General features: G+C 36.9%; 1 pseudogene; it reads left to right on the forward strand.

Annotated features, from left to right (window-relative positions):
• The first annotated feature begins 1476 nt into the window (after positions 1-1476).
• LOC113319364 lies at positions 1477-4154 on the forward strand (annotated as a pseudogene).
• The last annotated feature ends 16877 nt before the right edge of the window (positions 4155-21031 follow it).

Consider the following 21031-nt stretch of genomic DNA (forward strand, 5'->3'; position numbering starts at 1 on the left):
ATTATTTAATGGTTGTACCCATCATTGGGCTTAATCAGTGCCTTGGACCTAGACATTTTAGAGTTGTACTTTGCTATCGTCTTGGTATCCCATTGTTTCTTGAGAATGGCTTGTGCCCAAGTTGTAATAAAACCATGGACATCTTTGGTGATCATGCACTTCATTGTGCTAAGTATATAGGCCCCAAGTTTCGACATGATATTTTTCGTGATGTAGTCGTCGACATTTGCTTCAAAGCTAGTGTTCCTGCTCGTAAGGAAGTTTCTTTGGGATTTCTGACGAATGATGACAAAGAGCTGAAACCTGCTGATATTCTTGTGCTTAACTGGGAAGACGGAAAGGATGTTTGTATGGATGTCACTGGTGTTTCGCCCTTCGCAGGTGATGGAATTCGCTCTTTCGTCCCAGGGAAAGCTATATCTAATGCGGTTTCACGTAAACACTCTAAATACTTGGACAAGTGTATTTCACATGGCCATGGATTGAGTGTTTTGGCTTTCTCTACTCTAGGAGAGTTGGGTGAGGATACTTTGTGTTTTTTCAAGCGCCTGAAGAATTGTTTAGTTAGTAACGACGCTAGTAGTGGTTTTGGTAGCTTTATTTTTCATAGATTAGGCGTTGCTATTCAAAAAGGTGTTGGAGCCCAGCTTGTTGCTAGGTTACCAACCAAAAGCTTTGTATAATGATTAATTCAATATTAGATATATTTTTAATAATTATAATTCAATAATTAAAAACTATAATTACTTTTTGCCACAGCAGTGCTGGTGCGGGGAAATATACATTTTGCCGCAGCAAGAGATTGAGGTGTGGCAATATACTTCTTGCTACAGGGCTTGTTGCCGCAGCTGTGGCGAAAAGTTTTGGTGCTGCTAAAAACCTTTTGCAGCACCAAATGAAGGCTTATGCCATATCCAACGGCTGCTGCAATAAACCACTTTTCTTGTAGTGTTTTATCTCGTAACTTAAAATCCAGTTATAAATACCCAAAACATGTCTCGTGGTCCAAAATACACACCAAAATCATAAGATTGACTATGTGAACATTTGATTAAAACGTGCATCATGACCTGCAGTTTTGCCATGTAAGTTAATAATGCCTAGCCTACCGAGGACAAGATCCCGTGAAAACTACCAGCAGAGACACATCATGTGCAACCCATGGTGGATAATGCCCACCACCTGCTAATCCCTATTTGGGGGCTGTTACTACCTGGATTTTCCCCTGTAGAAATTTCGTGTCAACCTAGTATCCCTCCATGTGAGTGGAATTTTGACATGCAGTATGAGAGACCCAGATGTCACGTGTTGTCAATGCTCAAGGATGCTGGTTTGGTATTACTACTCTCTCGCTCTCTCAAAATCAAAGTTTTCAACAGTAGAACACTCTCTCTCACACTAAGACAAACCCCCAGTCTCTTCACTTTCTCCTAAACAAAACCCTCTTTTCTACAGATCTGAAAAATTATCACTTCAATGGCTGAAAGACCAGTAAAAGGAATAGCAATAGGAATAGATTTAGGGACAACATATTCATGTGTTGCAGTTTGGCAGAATGATCGAGTTGAGATCATTGCAAATGATCAAGAAAATCGGACTGCTCCTTCTTATGTTGCTTTTGATGACACTGAGCGTATGATTGGTGAGGCTGCTAAGAATCAAGCTGCTGTCAATCCTACCAACACCGTCTTTGGTAAGCTTGATTTTTTATTTTTCCAAGTTTTTTACATAAAGAGAGATTTGGTTATATTAATTTCATTTTCATATGGACTTGATTTCTTTGATCTTGCATTATGTTTCTTTCTTGATTGTAATATGGACTTGACATGAGATTATAATAACCTAACCAACTCCGATTATACGTCTTGATTGTCACTGGGTCTGCGGATTCAAGCTCTTGATCTTCAATTTGTGAATATTTATGTATTTGTCAGATAATATTGATCAACTGTGTTCTATCTTTCTTTCAGTTGATAGATAATGTTGTAAATATTGATACATGAGAATATATAACAGTGTAATTGATCAATTGTGTGTTTGTTCTTTAGATTTAGGACCTAGAGATTGTATAATGAATCGGTTTTTCTGTTTTCTGTAGATGCGAAACGTTTAATTGGTAGGAAGATTAGCGATAGCTTTGTTCAGAGTGATATGAAGCTATGGCCCTTCAAAGTCATTGCCGGAGTGGACGAAAAGCCGATGGTTCAACTCAGTTACAAGGGTAAGGAGATACAGTTATCAGCTGAAGAAATATCAGCCATGGTTCTAATTAAGATGAGGGAAACTGCCGAAACTTATCTTGGTACTAGTGTTATGAATGCTGTCATTACTGTGCCTGCTTACTTCAATGATTCTCAGCGTCATGCTACTAGAGATGCTGGTACAATCGCCGGCCTTAATGTAATGCGAATTATCAGTGAACCAACAGCGGCTGCAATTGCTTATGGTCTTGATAAGAGGGCAACAAATGTTGGTGGTGCTCAGAATGTTCTTATCTTTGATCTTGGTGGTGGTACTTTTGATGTTTCTGTACTTACAATTGAACAAGGTAACTTTGAAGTTAAGGCTACAGCTGGAGATACCCATCTTGGAGGGGAGGATTTTGACAGTAGGATGGTAAGTCATTTTGTAACAGAGTTTAAGAGGAAGCACAAGATGGATATTAGTGGAAACCCAAAGGCTCTTAGGAGGTTGAGAACATCATGCGAGAGGGAAAAGAGGACCCTCTCATCAAATGTGCGGATGCTTTGTATGAAGGACTCGATTTTCATGTGTCCGTCAGTCGTGCTAAATTTGAAGAGTTGAACATGGATTTGTTTCTGAATTGTATGGGACCAGTTGAGAAATGTTTAACGGATGCTAAGATAGACAAGAGTGCTGTTCACGAAGTTGTCCTTGTTGGTGGGTCCACTCGAATTCCTAAGGTTCAGTCTCTTCTGCAAGATTTCTTCAATGGAAAGGAAGTCTGCAGGAGCATCAACCCTGACGAGGCTGTCGCTTATGGTGCTGCAGTGCAAGCTGCTATATCGAGTGGTGAGGGAAATGAGAAAGTGCAGGACTTGGTGTTGTTGGATGTTACTCCTATTTCTCTTGGCGTTGAGAAAATTGGAGGTGTTATGGATGTGTTGATCCCAAGGAACACTACCATTCCCACCAAGAAAATAAAGGTATTCACTACCAAAAAAGACTATCAAACCAGTGTGCCGATATCAGTGTATGAGGGTGAGAGAACTAGAGCTTGCGACAATAATTTGTTGGGAAAGTTCATGTTACAAGGAATAACCCTAGCACTTCGTGATACCAGAGTTATATTTTACACATTTCATTATCAGTTCAGTTAGCTAAACAAGGATTGATTTTCTATCCATGTACACCTATCAAAATAACCTGAAGCATAACTACCAAAATATCACGTACCACATCGGAGAGTGATACACAACTTAGTGCAAGATTGCGGTGCCTGGAGCAAAAAGTGAAGGCTACTTACACAGCAATCAGTCACTTAGCAGTTTCATCTCCATGGCTGGCAGTTGTAGAAGGAAGGAAAAAAAGGATCTTTTCCATTTTTGTAAATACTGAACAACTGCATTGAGTATCTTCTAGCCAGCCTCTTACAGTCTTCAACCACGTTAGAATCGAATATCTTCAACTCTTTGACAGACTTGTTCAGGTCACCTTTGCAGTCCGGACCCGTTAGAAACTTGGCCAAAGTAGTACACCTGTTGAAAGAAAATATCAGTAAGGGCTAACAGGGTATGAAAACGACAAACCAAGAAAAGATGTTACTGTTGATTCTTCTCATTGCATTTTGTTCATTGCTCTTCGACATAATTATGCACATTTTGCTGGCTGGCTTTCTGCCTTGTGCACGTACAACCACAAGCACCAACATCTGTTGCTCCCACTGTTCGCCCAACAACTACAGATACAAAATCTGAGGAAGTTACGAGAAATTGACCACTAATTTTTTTCTGGTGCAACCCAATTCCTTCAGTAGTTGATATACAAAGTCCGCAGTCAGTACAAGAATTGAAATTTCATTTTGAGAAGCTATTTGCAGGATATCATAATATCTCCACCAACTATAGTGAGAAATAACAACGACAGGTTTTAAGTAAAGAAAGGCAGTGCTGTATTTAGACCGGGAGACGAGAAAGGAACAAATGTATGATATGCTCATTCCTCTTGACGCGCATATTGATCCCGAAGCATAAAGGTAAGTCTTCAGACATTTTGATACGCAAGTAATAATGCTCTAACTACTGAGGATAGTTTTCTAAGGTAAGGCCAGATAATAGAGGAATTGTATCATTTTTATGATATGGCTAATCAAGATATTACGATAACAACCTATGGATTCAACTGAACATAGAGAATGTAAACCAACAAGCTCCCTATTTCTGCTACATTGAACAAGCCAATGATTTTTAACTATAAAAACAATAGTTTGCGAATTGGAAATGAAGGAAAACTGTAGAGAATTTTTAACATACCTGAGAGCATCGCCGTTATGGAACAACCCCTTGTCTGATATTTCATCTTCACATATCTGCTGTCGATAGAGAGCACAAACAGCTTTCAAACACAGCTCAGGATCCTCTTCAAATGAAGAAAGCATATCAGTTTCAATCTTCCATTTTATTTCTTTGTCTTCCTTCCTATTTCTATATTTCATCGCCATCATGTCCATAAAAGTCCCAAGAGAACCTTCTGAATCAGTAGAATTATCAGAATCATCAGATTCCTCAAGACATTCACCACTGTCATCATCTGAAACCAAGTTCACAAAAGCCTTCGTACTCATTTCAAGATGATTTTGAGATGATGATCCATGTTGAGATGGTCTCTCCTCCGAACATCCCCAACCCTTCCCTTCTTCAACCTTCTCAACCCCATTTGATAAATGTAGACTTCCAGAAGAAATGTTCACAGCAGAGTAATAGTGAAATTCAGACTCCGATTCATGATGTTCATTGTTGTCAATGCCATGCACATTAAGCACATTCTCTTTGGTTTTCAACTCAAACACATGAGAATCCTTCCTCCCTCCACTGCTGGTTTCAGCATTATGGTTGCTCGTGTTGTGCTTTTCACCACTTTGAGTAACTTCATTCTGCAAACCCCATGCTTCGGACTCTATCTCTTCAGAATTACGCAATTCTTCGCATCTTAATATTGAACTTTCCTTTCCATGCCTCGGGAGTATGCCCTCCAAATTCGAAAAGAAACATCTCATTGTTGAATTTTCATTTTCCACCCTCAGAACTCGGCTCTCCAAACCGGAATACATCTTCCTCCAATATTCAGCTGCATCCTCGAAAGTCTTTCTAGTCTCCACCACCCCTAATAATTTACCCTGGAGTGTGGTGCACTCGACTTTCTTCTTTTCAAGCTCCACAGACAATTGAAAACACTTACTCTTGTAATGCTCCAGACTCTCCAATTCAACCACAGTTTCCCCAATTCCTTTGAATGATTCTGGTTGTCCAGACTTTTCTGCTCTTTCAACATTTTCCCTCTTCCTCCCAATTCTATCAGCTGCATGAAAAATTCCCAATTAGTAAGACAATGGAATGATTCTTACTGTTCCTCTGGGGGACTTAAACTGATGAAATCTATGAATTTTCTCAATTATCGTATTTTAAACATGTAAGCAAATGGAAGAGGTGAAATTATGATATTTGTTGAATTAGTTATCATAATTTTAAACATGTAACAAATGAAGATGTAAGAATTACTCACAGGTATTGTCACCAGCAGCTCTTAGTTTTTGAATTTCTGCTTCATCATCTTCCCCGGTTACTTTCTCCCCCCGTTTTGAGCAGTTAGTTTCTTGTATAGGACCAGTAGCAGTACTACAACCTGCACCTTCACCATCTCCACTTGTCTTCTTCTTTTAATAATAATTCTTACTATAACTTGAATAATAGTTGTAATCTTTTTCACAATATTTGGTCTTGGGAACACTAGCATCATCAGTAGCAGCACCATAACTCATCCTAACATTCTTGCATCTATATACACCAGATGTATATATACCAGCTGTGTGAGAACAAAAGTGTTCATCTGGAAGCAGCTCCATCTCCATCTCCTCCTTGTTCTTTTTGGTTATATATTTTCTCTTGTTTGAAGTCATCGAAGAAGGATTCTTAGTAGAAAAATCTGTAAAATGTTTATCACAGTATTTTAGATTATTATCAGCACTAACATTCTTGCATCTCCGAACTTTCCCATTGTGTCTTCTGCAAATCTTCTGTTCACCACCACCAGCACCTGCTTGATGAATCTCTATCTCCATTACAACACCAAGAAAAAGTTCTAATTTTGACCTAGAAATTGAAATCAGAGAGTACAACACTGTTCTAAAAGTGGATCTATAATAATTACGAAGCCTCCTTTAAGTACCAGAGTAGTTGGCAGGTCGGGTTTTATTGTTTTTGTCGATTATACACTTATAATTATGAACTTGCTTTGGATAGTCAAACGATTGGTGTTTTGGTCGTAATCTTTTACTTCTTTTGAAGCCGTGAGAACTAAGAAGAATATTTCTATCTGCTTCTGTGATGAGGTAAAAAATAAACTTTTTTCTCAGACCAACGGTGGTTCTCTTGCTTCGGAGAAAGTAGAGTTTTATTTTATTCCGAAATTACGTGCACCCCATGTTTTTTTTTTTTTTTTTTTGAAAGTTACTTGCATTTCAGATCAACTAACTTGGGGAGTTAGTAACCCTTACATCTAACAGAGTAGAGCCATCTAATGTCAGGGGATGAGCTGCCTCCCTAACATTTGATTTATCTATTTATAGGGCATTGTTAATACAAAAAGGTGGAGTCTTCCTCCAAATGAGGATATCCCTAAAAGACTTCGCTTCTTTTGTCAAAGTATCTGCCACATTGTTTGCATTTCTGGGAACAAAATAAAAACCTAAGAAATTTTGACATAAATTAAAAGTTATTTTGACTTCATCCAAAATAGTTTGGTTATGTCATTCCAATTGAGAAACTTTCCCATTCAAGTAGTCGAACAAGTTCTTGCAATCGCCTTTCACTGTGAAATCTGACATTCCTTCTTCCACTGCCCGTTGCGCTCCTTGAAGCAATCCTAAGGCTTCCGCTTCTTCAGAGGTAGTTGTTGTGATTGGTCCTGCTTTTCCAAGTTCAAACTCTCCTGCATCATTCCTAAAGATTAAAGAGAAATCTGCAGGCAAATTCATGGAAATCCAGGCTGCATCTATATTGAGTTTAAATTTAGATTTCCTAGGTAGAATCCATTTCTGCAGGTTACTATTATCCAATGGTACATTTCTAGATGGGATATTGTCTTTATACCAGAAGTCAAGAAATCTCTGAATTTCTCTAAATCCAATGGTGCACCCCTGGTTTTTTAACTATATTTGTTCATTTGTTTTTCCTAACCCAACTGGCTCATTTGAGTCTCACTTACGTCGTGTTCTTTTTGGATCTGACTCGTCGGTCGTTTATTGAAATCACCTGAATTATGTGGATCTGACCCAATATGTTTATTTTTTGAATCAGATCCGACTCTAATAACAAAAATATGTGAGATAATTAATTGGTCCTATAAATAAGGTGTATCTTGCTCGCCGTCTCGAATGATTCCAAATCCGGTTTAGGTATGAATCCTGGAAAAAAAACAAACATGATGTTATTACTAATGAATTCTTTTTCCTTTTTCCCACCACTACCATCCCTAACCTCTTCTTCCCCATATGAGACCACGCTGAATTCTTATTCTTTTGTTCATTGTTGATCTACTACCCAAAAATGCCTCCATGAAAACAGATGACTATTCGCACAAAATTAAACCCAAAAAGAACGTGAAATATAAACCTAATATGTAGTTTCGCACAAATGTGATCAATCAAAATGTTTTTCAAGTTCGATTTTTTTGTTGGGAAGGCGAACTAGTCATTGATATTGGATGATTGTATTAGTTGGATAGCCGACTTATTCGAAGATGAACTTGATTCCCATTTGTGCAAAAATTACATTTCGTGTACAATAGATGAACTTATATTTGTGGTACAACAATTACTTTCGGTGCACAAAGAAGTAGAACTTTACTACAATTTGGTTGCAAATGCACGTCTTATGTAGAAGTAGTGAGAACAAGAGTCGAGTGTCAGTATCAGTATCCAAACTGTTTTTTGTTTTTTTTTTTTTGAGATGGAAAAAAAATCATAGATGACGGATTTTGGAGGCCATGTAAAACCTCATAGTCGGTCATTATAAGCGAATAATGGCCGAGCTCAGCAGACTAGTTGACGACGACTACTAGTTTCTCTACTTTTTCTACTTTGGATTTTTTTTTTAATCTTAATTAAATCATTTGATTTTAGGGGTAAACACAACAATGCAACATATTCCATTGAAGTTGTAGGCAAATCTTGAAACCTAGATTTTTTATCTTGATGGTTTTTTAAAGGTTTTGTTTAACAAAAAAGGGGAGATGAATGAAGAAGATAAATATGAAAAATAATTAGTCAAAGTTAATTGACTCTTGCAGGTGATAAATAGGAAAAACAAGAAATATTTAGGGGATGGGTGGGAAATAGCAAAAACCAAACACAGACTATTCTTACTTCTAAATTATATATCCAGACCTACTTCGGGCTTTGCAAATTAATTAATGGTTTTTTTCTCCTTTGTTGACTAAACTGTTTCGACTGGATGTGACTCATATGAATCTGACTATTATTTCTAAATTTGACTATCAACAGAGTGAAAGATTATGAAACAATATATTTACATAATCTTTCTGATTCTAGTCAGATATGCGCTTAGCGGATCAGGTACAAAATAATACCTGACTGAAGTAACTCCAAATCAGATGTAAAATTTGAGTCACAAGGCGTGTCAGACATTAGGAAAAAAAAACAAACGATCTAACATCTAACTCATCCTCTTACGTATGCCAAGTCAGATTCAGATTGTGAGTCAAACCTAAACTAACATGGTGTAAGTCAAAAGAAATTTCAGAAATACTATCCAAACACGCTCATGTTGTTATGTTTTTGGTCAATGTATATTCACAATTCCTTTTGTCAAATCAAATTGACCATATTTTCACATTTTCATCATGTTTATTTTTCTGCTCGTATGGATTTGAATTGTCTGAATATGATTGAAATCACCGATTCATTTGATCTGACTCAATGTGTTTATCTTTTGAGTTAAATATAACTCAAGAATGACTCATAGCTTGGTCTCATAGAAAGGGATATTTAATTTTCTGGCTCAAACGGATCCGAGTCGGCAATTTGATATGAGCCTGGTTGCATGTTAGGTCTGATCCAATTAAAAAAAAAACGACCTGACATCTAACTATACTAAATCAGGGGAAGAAACAGAACCAGACGTCGATGCAGCAAAAACCAAACACGTTGGTTGTCCCCACCCCACCTCTGCCTAAAACACCATTTCTTTTCTTCCCACTTCTTGCTGGAAAAATACTATTTTATTTTTAGTTCCACCTCTTTTCCACCTATTTTTAGATCTTTGTGGCGGTACTTTTGATGTGTCGATACTCATCATTAAGGAGGGTAACTTTGAAGTTAAGGCTACAACCGGAGACACCCATCTTGGAGGAGAGGATTTTGATAATAGGATGGTAAATCATTTGTTCAAGAGTTTAAGAGGAATCACAACAAGGACATTAGTGGAAACCCGAGGTCTCTAAGGGAAATTCCTGTGGGAATCGACAAACCCATATCCATGTAGTTGGCCAAACTGGTTTTTCCACTATGGTAAAGCAATAGGCGTTGGATGACTTAGCGCGCGAGAGACAGACAAAAGATGGAGATTGTAGGTAAAGCGCCGACGTTGGAAGGACAAGCGCTGGCGCTCAAAGCTTCAACGCCGCGATTTAAGCTTCACTTTTTACCTCTATAAATTACCATCAATTTCAAACAATTCACTCACACCAAAATTCACTTCTTGAATTTTCTCTTCTAAAATCTATTTCTCAATGGCTGAAAAGACGATTACACTTTTTTGCGATGCTAAACTTGAAGCTGTTGTTTCTAAGACACGTGGGAGTTTTAAAAAGATTGAAAATTGTAAGAGGGAAGTGCAAGTTTTTGAAGTTGCTCCAAGAAAATGTTCCGCTAAAAGGAAAAGAAGAGCTCCAGTTTTGAAAGTTAACAACAAAAAATTCAAAAACATAGGCGAAACTGTCAAAGAGCGTGTTGAATGGAAGATACGTCAAATGAAGATAAATAGGAGGCCAAAACTTATACTCTATTTTTATTGAAGTTGTTTAGTATGTTTTATTATTGCCTAATTTTATATCTTGTAAAAGAATTGGCATCAATGAATGAAAATATTTAGTTTTTGAAATATAGAGACTTCCAATTCAGATTAAGCGAAATTTATTACAATTTAAACTTGCAAATAACATCAAACTACATTTTAATAAACCACAACAAAAACATCAAACTACATCAAATCCAGGGACATTCTCTTTGTAGAGTTCATAACATTCAAAATGCTTAAACTCTCTTTCGCTTTCTTCAGTTTACTTGGTCTGAGCGATTGTTTCTGTAGAACAGATAAACAACAAGTTTAGGTGTTTATGATGCAGTTGATTAATGAGGACAAAGGTAAGATACTCACTAGTTTTTCGTGGGATAATCTAGAATAAATACGGTGAACCATCCACAAAACTTCTGTACAATGTTTGACTTCATTATTGATGAATGCAATTCTTAGTTCTAGGCTCTTACTGTTTCTTATTGTTTCGGTCCGCGATGCTACAAAATGTCCCAATACTCTCATCAAACGATGTATCCAACATCGAACAAGAGTAACGTATTCTTCCATTATAAAGACCGGGAGAGACATTCGAGTGTAGTACAAATGTGATTGAGATGGACCATCTTTTAGAATTCTAAAACACGCTTCGTAACGAAAAGGTATGCCGTGAGCTTCCACCCAATTATCAAGAGCTGTTTGGATCACTTCATCTTCAGTTACACCGATGAACTTTTCTCGATCAATTTCCATTACCAGAGCAACAAATGGTTGGACTGTAAGCCTAATATATTGAAAATGAGCACGCAATCGACGAGTATCTCGGTTTTCTGGGTTTCCCGTCAGTGAGACGAACATTGAAAAAACGTTCTCCCAAAAAGAACCTTCTTGAAAGCATATACCAGTTATTACCCTATGAAAAAATATGCTTTGCATATAGTTATATCCTCTTTTTCAGTAAACTTTGGACCATGATTTCTAAAGACATTTCTGCAGAGTGAGAGAGATTGAGAGTTTTATAAAAGCAGAAGAAGAAGAAGAAGAAGAAGAAGAATAAGAAGAAGAAAATGTGATTTTGGATATGGGAAGAATGGAATTTATAGGTCGAGAAAGAAAATAGAGTCGTTAGAAATATAACTGTTGGCGTTGGTAGTAAAACCGCGCGACTTTCCTTTAAGCTCCCGTTTGAATTACCAACGCCTATTTTTTTGTTATAAGTACAACACTAGGGGTGGCCTCTCAACCAAACCAACATATTTATTTCTCAACATCCAACATGTTTTCTAAAGGAAAAGCGAAGAAAATATTATGTGTCGAAGGAAAAGAGGTTTGTCCATTATGTTTCATGGATAACCGCAGTCTTATGCAATGCCCTTGGATGTATTCAAAGTTTCCGCGGGAAGGTTGTTCGTGCATCATAATGGTGATTAAATCACAACCGGAAAATCTCAGGTATTTGCAATGTCAAGATCCAACTGTCTAGAGGAACCACATATGCTAGATGATGCTATGAAGATTAAAAAGGAAGAAGAAGAAAAGATTGCAACACTCTGCAAAAACTTCAAACATAAAGCCAAATTGAAGAAGGAGTTATTACATTGTAAGCATTGTGGATATGGAGATCATGAATATAAACATTGTCCACAGAGAATCAGTGCATGCTCAAAGCCCGATTGCAAGACTTTTATGCATTTGCGGACTTATTATGAAGAAGACACATATGAAAGGCATTTCTGGGAATGTCCTAAGTGTTTTTTGGTGGAGTGGGTTGATTGAAGTTGAAGGACAAATCGTTTCACTATGGTATTATGTTATTTAATTTGTTGTTTATTTTGTGTTATTACGATTATCTAAATCCATCAATATCAAGTAATTTAAATTTTTCCTCGATTAAACAGTGGACCATCAATTTCATAAATAAAAACATACTGCATTGAACACCCACATCATACATGAGAATAAGAGAAATACATTAAATTAAAAAAACTACTACATAGGCGTCAATTCTCGGCCGGTGGTGGAATTCCTAGGGCGATGTAGGGATCGTATTTGTTGAGCACCCTAAGAATGTTGAAACAAGCATGGAAGTCGAAAGGAAGACCGCGGTGAGATGCTTGCACATCGCTAGAGTTCTGGGAAACACTTCATGTTCGGCTTCACCGTTGAGCTTATTTTGGTGATTCTCCATTAGTTGGGCGACGAACTCCAATACATTCATACTAATTACACTAAAACGATGCTGCAATCCGTGAGAATCACGCCCGTGGATGTTCCCAGTTTCAGCGGTGAACATTCTGTAAACTTTCTCCCAGAAAATTTCGGTCGAATCGGCTACATTACACATGACAACATCTTGTGTGTGAAAAACAAAGGCTCTCCAAATAGCTAAATCCTCTTGTTTAGTGAATCTAACACCATAGACTCTGGGAGGCATTTTCGTAGATGATTTGAGAGTGAAGAATGTGTGAATTTCGTGTTGAAATGAGGAGTATTTATAGAACTCAAAAATTATAGACGTTATATCACAAGAGTTTCTAGCCGTCCAGATTCATCCGTTGGCGCTTCAATGACAAACGCGCGATGGAAGGACAACCTCTGGAGATTTAGTAAAGATCGCGCGTTGCTAAGTAAAGAGCCAGCGCTTGTGTCTCAAACGCCAGCGTTTGAGGAAAGCTTTCCCGGTCGATCATTAATCGCCTGCTACATCATCCAACTCAATGAACAAACTAACAAATTTATTGGTTTGAACATCCATTTTTCATGTTCGTTGAGTCCATAGTGGGAGCAAAATCAACAAACTATCAAGTTTGTTAAGTCCATAGGAACTGCTCTAAGGAGGTTGAGAACAACATGTGAGAGGACAAAGAGGACCCTCTCATCAAATGTGCAGCCAACCTTTGATATTGATGCTCTGTTTAAAGGAGTCGATTTCCATGCGTCCATCACTCATGCTAAATTTGAAGAGTTGAACATGGATTTGTTTCTGAAATGTATGGAACTTGTTGAGAAATGCTTGGCAGATGCAAAGATAGAAAAGAGCGTTGTTCGTGATGTGGTCCTTGTTGGTGGTCCACTATAATGGGAAAGAACTGGGCAAAAGCATCAACCCTGACAAGGCTGTGGCTTATGGTGTTGCAGTGCAAGCTGCTATTTTGAGTGGCGAAGGTAATGAGAATATGCAAGATGATATGTGCAAACATATCATTCAGTGATCAAGGTGAAATTAGACGAAGCCATTAAAAGAAAAGGGAAAAATTATCAGATGCGAAGCAAGGCGAATCACATAATCATAAAAGAGGAATCAGATACAGAGCCATGCTCTAGAATATCACCATTTTCATAGACAACTTCTGCTTGTTACATAATGGCATATATATGGCCAAACCTATAACTGCCCATAGAAACTACCCAAACTACCTATTACAAGTGTACATATCATTCCATTCCCCTTAAAAAAAAACCTTTTCCTCAAGGTTGTGTACACAAATATTTTACACATTTACATAAACAAAGGATACACATGATGATACAACGAACTAGTTAGCATCCAGAGACCCTAAACAGGAGCACTTGTTGTAGAAATCAGAAGATGCTATAATATGTTCTACGAAAACTCCATTTTTCTCTTCAAATATCTCCCTACAGCACTGCAACTTTGTTTTGCGACAATCAAGCATATATTTGTGATAATCTTCACATCTTCTTTCCATGCCAATTTATTTCAATGATAGTGAGAATAATAATAAGGATATAATGATAATGATAATTAGGATAAACCGTCCGAAAAGATCGAACGGCTCTGATACCTTTGATATGTGCAAACATATCATTCAGTGAGCAGGATGAAATTAGACAAATCCATTAGAAGAGAAGGGAAGAATTATCAGATGCGCAGCAAGACGAATCACATAATCAGAGAAGAGGAATCCGATACAGAGCCATGCTCTAGAATATCACAATTTTCATAGATAACTTCTGCTTGTTACACAATGGCATATATATGACAAAACCTATAACTGCCCATAGAAACTACCCAAACTACCTATTACAAGTGCACATATCACAAGACTTGGTGTTGTTGGATGTTACCCCTCTTTCTCTTGGTGTTGAAGTACATGGAGTTGATATAGATATTGTAATCCGGAGGAATACCCCCATTCCCACTACGAGGGAAAAACATACTTTACTTAAGGGACTGTAGGAGTTAAATATCGCACACGATAATAATTACGCTAAGTGAAGAATACAACCTGAGCGAAGAGCATCACACATACCAAAGTTGAGATGACGCACCAGATGATGTCAGCAAATATGAGCGAATATGTCGCATAGTGATCCCGAAAAAAATGGGATTCTTAGTTGTCATCCATTACGTAAAATCCTATCTAAAGGAAAGAGTCATTGTTTCTGGGAGGATTCTAGGACAAGTCTTGGAAAGGAAATAGGAAGAGAGACAAAGTGAGCTTAGGTTTCAAGTAGAATTGTTGTAATACTTGAATCATTCTTGTAAAATTCTTAATCTTTAGTTAATAAAACAAAAATTCATAATGATCACCTAGAGATTGGATCAGTTAAAGTGGAGTGTATTTGTAAGATTTTTTGCAACTACATTTTTTGCGCTAGAAATCAGCTCTGGATGTTAATTCCTATTAATAGATCTGAAATTCATAAAGGATCTATGAAGACAACAAGAGTCAAACTAATTCAAGAAAGAGGCAGAGGTATACAGTGTAATAACATAACTAAAGTATCAATTTCTGAGGCAGATTTTCAAGCGACGATAACCGGGAGAATTCATAAAAGAAACTACGAAGGCAATAAGGTGGAAACGATAGAGAAAGAATTACCATTACAAGATTGGGAAAAGGTGAAGATTTCCTTTGCGGCAGATGAAATTCCAGAAGAAATCTTACAGCGGGCAGATCCATTAGTAATTACGGTCACAGTCGAGCGAGAAAACATTATTGCAAACCAGAGGATATTTGAAGGAAGGGCGATTCATAAGACATTGATAGATACAGGAAGTGCAGTTGATATATTATTTTATCGCACATTCAAAGCAATGGGATATAAAGATGCAGAAATGGCACCTACAGCCTATAATTTTCATGGATTCAATAGAGCAGTTACAAAGCCAAAGGGAGAAATCGTGACGCGAATATTACTAGGATAGGTTGAACCAAAGATAACACTAGGTGTGATTGACATTGAGTCACCATACAACATGTTGTTGGGAAGACCATGGGTACATGGATTAAAGGCGGTAGCGTCAACGTTACATCAATGCATCATGTTTCAAATTCCAAGCGGTATAGGTGAAATCAGAGGAGACATTAAGGCTGCGAATACTTGTAATCAAATAGATGTGCGAAATTATGAAGGACGAGCCAAAAAACGAAAGGATCGATGCAGAAAATCCAAAGAATAGAGGAAAGAGGAGGAATTTCGAATATACATGATAAGAGCGAAAGAAGGAAAAGGAATACCAGGCGAAGAACCAGCGGAGGAAGGTGGACGAAGTAAAGAAATTAAGGAACCAACACCTATGGGAGAACCAAAAGTGAATTTGACCACAACAGAACCAACAAAAGAAATAAATATAAGAACTGAAGAAGAACCAAAAATATTAAGAATTGGAATTAAAATGAATAAAGAAGAAGAGGAAAAAACAATAAGCATTCTGCGAGAATATATGATATTTTCGCATGGAGTATGGAAGAAATGCCTGGAATAGATCCGTCTGTCGCATGTCATAAATTAGACATTAAGAAGAATGTAAAGCCATTCAAACAAAGGATAAGGAAAATTGCAACTGATTATCATCCTAAAATAGAAGCAGAACTACAAAAGATGTTAGATGCAGGAATTATAAGGGAGGAAAAATATCCAGAATGGATAGAAAATATGGTGGTGGTACCTAAAAAGAACAAAGAAATTAGGATTTGCATAGATTTTACAGATTTAAACAAAGCGTGCCCTAAAGACAACTTCCCTTTACCCGCTATACCTCAAATGGTGGAATCAACATCAGGGAATGATAGAGTCACAATGTTAGATGGGTATAAAGGCTATAATCAAATTCCTTTGGCAGAAAAAGATAAAGAACACACCGCTTTCTTCGCACCAGGAGGTTTATATTGTTACACGAAAATGTCGTTTGGGTTGAAGAATGCCGGTGCGACTTATCAAAGAATGGTGCAGAAAGTATTCGAAAAATGGATACATAAAACATTAGAAGTCTATGTAGATGATATGCTAATTAAAAGCAAAGAGGCGAAAGATCATGTTGATGATTTGCGAGCAATATTTGAACAGATGCGAACATTCAATATTAAAGTAAATCCAGAAAAATGTATAATTGGTGTAACATCAGGAAAACTCTTAGGCTATATTATATCCAAGGAGGGAATACAAGTTGATCTGGAAAAGGTACAGGCAATTAGAGATATGCCACCACCTGCGACAGTCAAAGATGTTCAAAAGTTAAATGGATTGATAGCATCATTGGGAAGATTCATTGCAAGATATTCAGACAAATGCAAACACTTTTTCAATATATTAAAGAAGGGAACCAAATTTGGATGGACAATGGAGTGCGAAAAAGCATTGCAAAGCATAAAAGATTATTTGGTAAACTTATCCATTATGCAAAAGGTGAAGCAGGGAGAAGAACTGTTATTATATCTAGCATCAACATCTCATGCATTAAGTGCAGTACTGTTACGATCAGAGGAAGGTGTAGAAAAACCGATATATTACATAGGAAAAACATATAACTCCGCAGAAAAAAATTATTCAAAAATTGAAAAGTTGATTCTCACACTGGTATCATAGGCTCCCTCTCCAACTATTCTTTTTATTATATAAGGTCCATCCCAGCTTTTCTCCAATTTTCCATCTTTTCCTTTTTGATATACTGGAATTTCGCGTAACACTAATTCGCCTGGTTGGAATTCTCTTATTTTGACCCGCTTGTTATATTCTCGAGCTAGTCTTTTTTGATAATTTTCCATGTGATGCAAAGCGACTTCTCTTACTTCCTCCAAATCATCCAACTTTGTTAAAATCAAGTTTGCACTTAAATTATTTTCCCAAGCTTCTCTCTTTGTGGTAGGGATGATCACTTTTGTTAGTAGCATTGCCTCTTCTCCATATGTCAGACAGAAGGGCGACATTCCGGTTGCTTCTCTTCTTGTAGTTATGTAATCCCATACTACATTATGTACTTGTTCGCACCATCCTTTGTTGTGCCCTTCTAACTTTTTCTTCAGGTTGTCTGCGATTGTTTTGTTTGTAGCTTCTACTTGTCCATTACTCTGAGGATATAAAGGAGTAGATTTGCCACTTTGAATTTTGAACGCATTGAGCAGCATTGTTATATTCTCGCCTTCAAACTTCTTCCCATTATCAGACACCAATTGTGCAGGAATGCCAAATCGCCATATAATATTTTCAAAAATAAATGTGAAGATGTCTTTATCGCGTATATGTTGAACTGCTTTTACTTCTGTCCATTTAGTGAAATAATTTGTTGCTACAACTAGGAACTTTTTTTGTCCCGTTCCTGGTATACATGGTCTAACTATATGTATTCCCCATTTTCCAAAGGGCAACACATTTGTTGATGTATTAAGCATAACCCCAGGTGCATGTATCTTCTTGACATGACGTTGGCATTCTTCGCATCTCCTGGAAACTTGTTTTGCATCTTCATGCATATATGGCCAGTAATAGCCCTGTATTTTTTCTCTGGATCCGAGTGATCTTCCTCCACTATGGTTTCCATCATCGCCATAGTGTAATGCCTTTAAAATTTCGATTCCTTCCTTTCACGTAAGACATCTGAGCGAAGGTCCAAGGAATGACCTTCTATAAACACCATCCCTTAATTCATAATTTGTCGCACGACTTTTTAATTTGTGTGCTTCTAATCTTTTCTTCGGCAATTCCCCTTTCTCTAAATAAGAGTGTATCTCAGTTCTCCAATCTTTCTCGTCGCTCACATTTTCTGCTTGTGTATCGTCTATGATCATCACATCTGTTTGCACTTCTTCACCCTTTTCTATAGATGGTAATAATAATGTTTGTATTTTTATGTCCTTTGCGACCGGATCTACTAACATTGATGGTATGAACGCCAATGCATTTGCGAGTCTATTATCTTTTCTCCCTATATGTCTCCAACTTATTTTTGGAATTTGCATTGCTAAATCCATAACAAATTGCCCATACTTTTGCAAAAATGGTTCGTTAGTACTATATGTGCCTTCTATCTGACGAATTACCAGCTGAGAATCACTAGTTATTCCCGCATCCTCAATCTTCATTTCAATTGCTAATCTTAGTGCGTGAACGACTGCTTCATACTCAGTTTCATTATTTGTGGATGCAAAGTCCAATCTGAATGAGTAAGCCATTCTCGCTCCCGTTGGTGAAATGAATACAATACTAATCCCATTTACTTCTCCATTGGAGGATCCATCCACCAAAATCTCCCATATGTTTGGATTTCACTCATTTAATAAATCATTAGGATTTCCATGTTCTTCATCCACCTCCATCATTTCTTCTACATATTCATCTTCTTCTATTGGAAACTCTACAAGAAACTCTACGATAACTTGTGATTTTGGTAAAGATAAGATTTCATATCTGGTGTAGAATGTTAGTACTAGAAATCACACAATGTATAAAACTTCTCAAAGGAAGAGTTTTCTTTTATTCAAAATCTGCTCTTTCTTCCTTACAGACGTGGCCACATATAGGCCTTATGGAATATGTCAATATCTCTTATGATTAATGCTAATAAAGAGGAAATCCTACTAAATATAATATCATGCCAATACTTGCAAGATATCTCTTATTTCCTAATAAAATAACAAATAGGAAAATATTCATACATGGCTAATGGATATTCTTTCGTCGATCCCTTCCTTCCAAGTAGGATTCTGCCATATCTTGCACTACATCAATATCCAATCTCATAATTTCCTAATTGTGCATTCCACCTCTCTATTCTTCCTGACCTCTTAGAATTCTTCATTGCATTTTCAATTGGTACTCTTGTTAATACTTTAATTTTGTGAGCTTGAAAATAGATGTGAAGCTTGAATGATGCATATACCAGTGCGAGAATTAACTTTTCGATTTTTGAATAATTTTTTCTGCGGATTTATATGTTTTGCTTATGTAATATATCGGGTTTTCTACACCTTCCTCTGATCGTAACAGTACTGCACTTAATGCATGAGATGTTGATGCTAGATACAATAACAGTTCTTCTCCCTACTTCGCCTTTTGCATAATGGATAATTTTACCAAATAATCTTTTATGCTTTGCAATGCTTTGTCGCACTCCATTGTCCATTCAAATTTGGTTCCCTTCTTTAATATATTGAAAAAGTGTTTGCATTTTTCCGAAGATCTTGCAATGAATCTTCCCAATGATGTTATCAATCCATTTAACTTTTGAACATCTTTGACTATCGCAGGTGGTGGCATTTCTCTAATCGCCTGTACCTTCTCTGGGTCAACTTGTATTCCCTCCTTGGATATAATATAGCCTAAGAATTTTCCTGATGATATACCAATTATACATTTTTCTGGATTTACTTTAATATTAAATGTTCGCATCTGTTCAAATATTTCTCGTAAATCATCAACATGATCTTTCGCCTCTTTGCTTTTAATTAGCATATCATCTACATAGACTTCCAATGTTTTATGTATCCATTTTCGAATACTTTCTGTACCATTCTTTGATAAGTCGCACCGGCATTCTTCAACCCAAACGACATTTTCGTGTAACAATATAAACCTCCTAGTGCTAAGAAAGCGGTGTGTTCTTGATCTTCTTCTGCCAAAATAATTTTATTATAGCCTTTATACCCATCTAACATTGTGACTTTATTATTCCCTAATGTTGATTCCACCATTTGAGGTATATCGGGTAAAGGGAAGCTGTCTTTAGGGCACGCTGTGTTTAAATCTATAAAATCTATGCAAATCCTATTCCTTTGTTCTTTTTAGGTACCACCACCATATTTGCTATCCATTCTGGATATTTTGCCTCCCTTATAATTCCTGCATATAAATCTTTTTTAGTTTTGCTTCTATTTTAGGATGATAATCAGTTGCAATTTTCATTATCCTTTGCTTGAACGGATTTACATTCTTCTTAATGTCTAATTTATGACATGCGACAGACGGATCTATTCCATGCATTTCTTCCATACTCCATGCGAAAATATCATTATATTCTCGCAGAATTCTTATTGTTTATTCCCCTCCTTCTAGCACCAAGAATGTAGTTGTAACAAATCTTACAACTACACTCCACTATAACTGATCCAATCTCTAGGTGATCATTACGAATTCTTGTTTTATTAACTAATGATTAAGAATGTTTACAAGAATGATTCAAGTATTACAACAATTCTACTTGAAACCTAAGCTCACTTTCTCACTCTTCTTATTTCCTTTCCAAGACTTGTCCTAGAATCCTCCCAGAAACAATGACTCTTTCCTTTATATAGGATTTTATATAATGGATGACAGCTAATAATCCCATTATTTTCGGGATCACTATGCGACATATTCGCTCATATACAATAGCTCATCTTTGCATAGCATACTTCTGATAGGCTTTGAAAAGGTCCTAAAAATTATCCCCGGCCAAAAACTTGGTGGGCCCGGAGATATGTATAAAATTAAGCGCAATAAAAACGGGGGCCTACAGTAATACCGCAAGTGCACGGTCG

The sequence above is a fragment of the Papaver somniferum genome, chromosome 1, assembly GCF_003573695.1.
Source record: "Papaver somniferum cultivar HN1 chromosome 1, ASM357369v1, whole genome shotgun sequence".
Classification (NCBI taxonomy): Eukaryota; Viridiplantae; Streptophyta; class Magnoliopsida; order Ranunculales; family Papaveraceae; genus Papaver; species Papaver somniferum.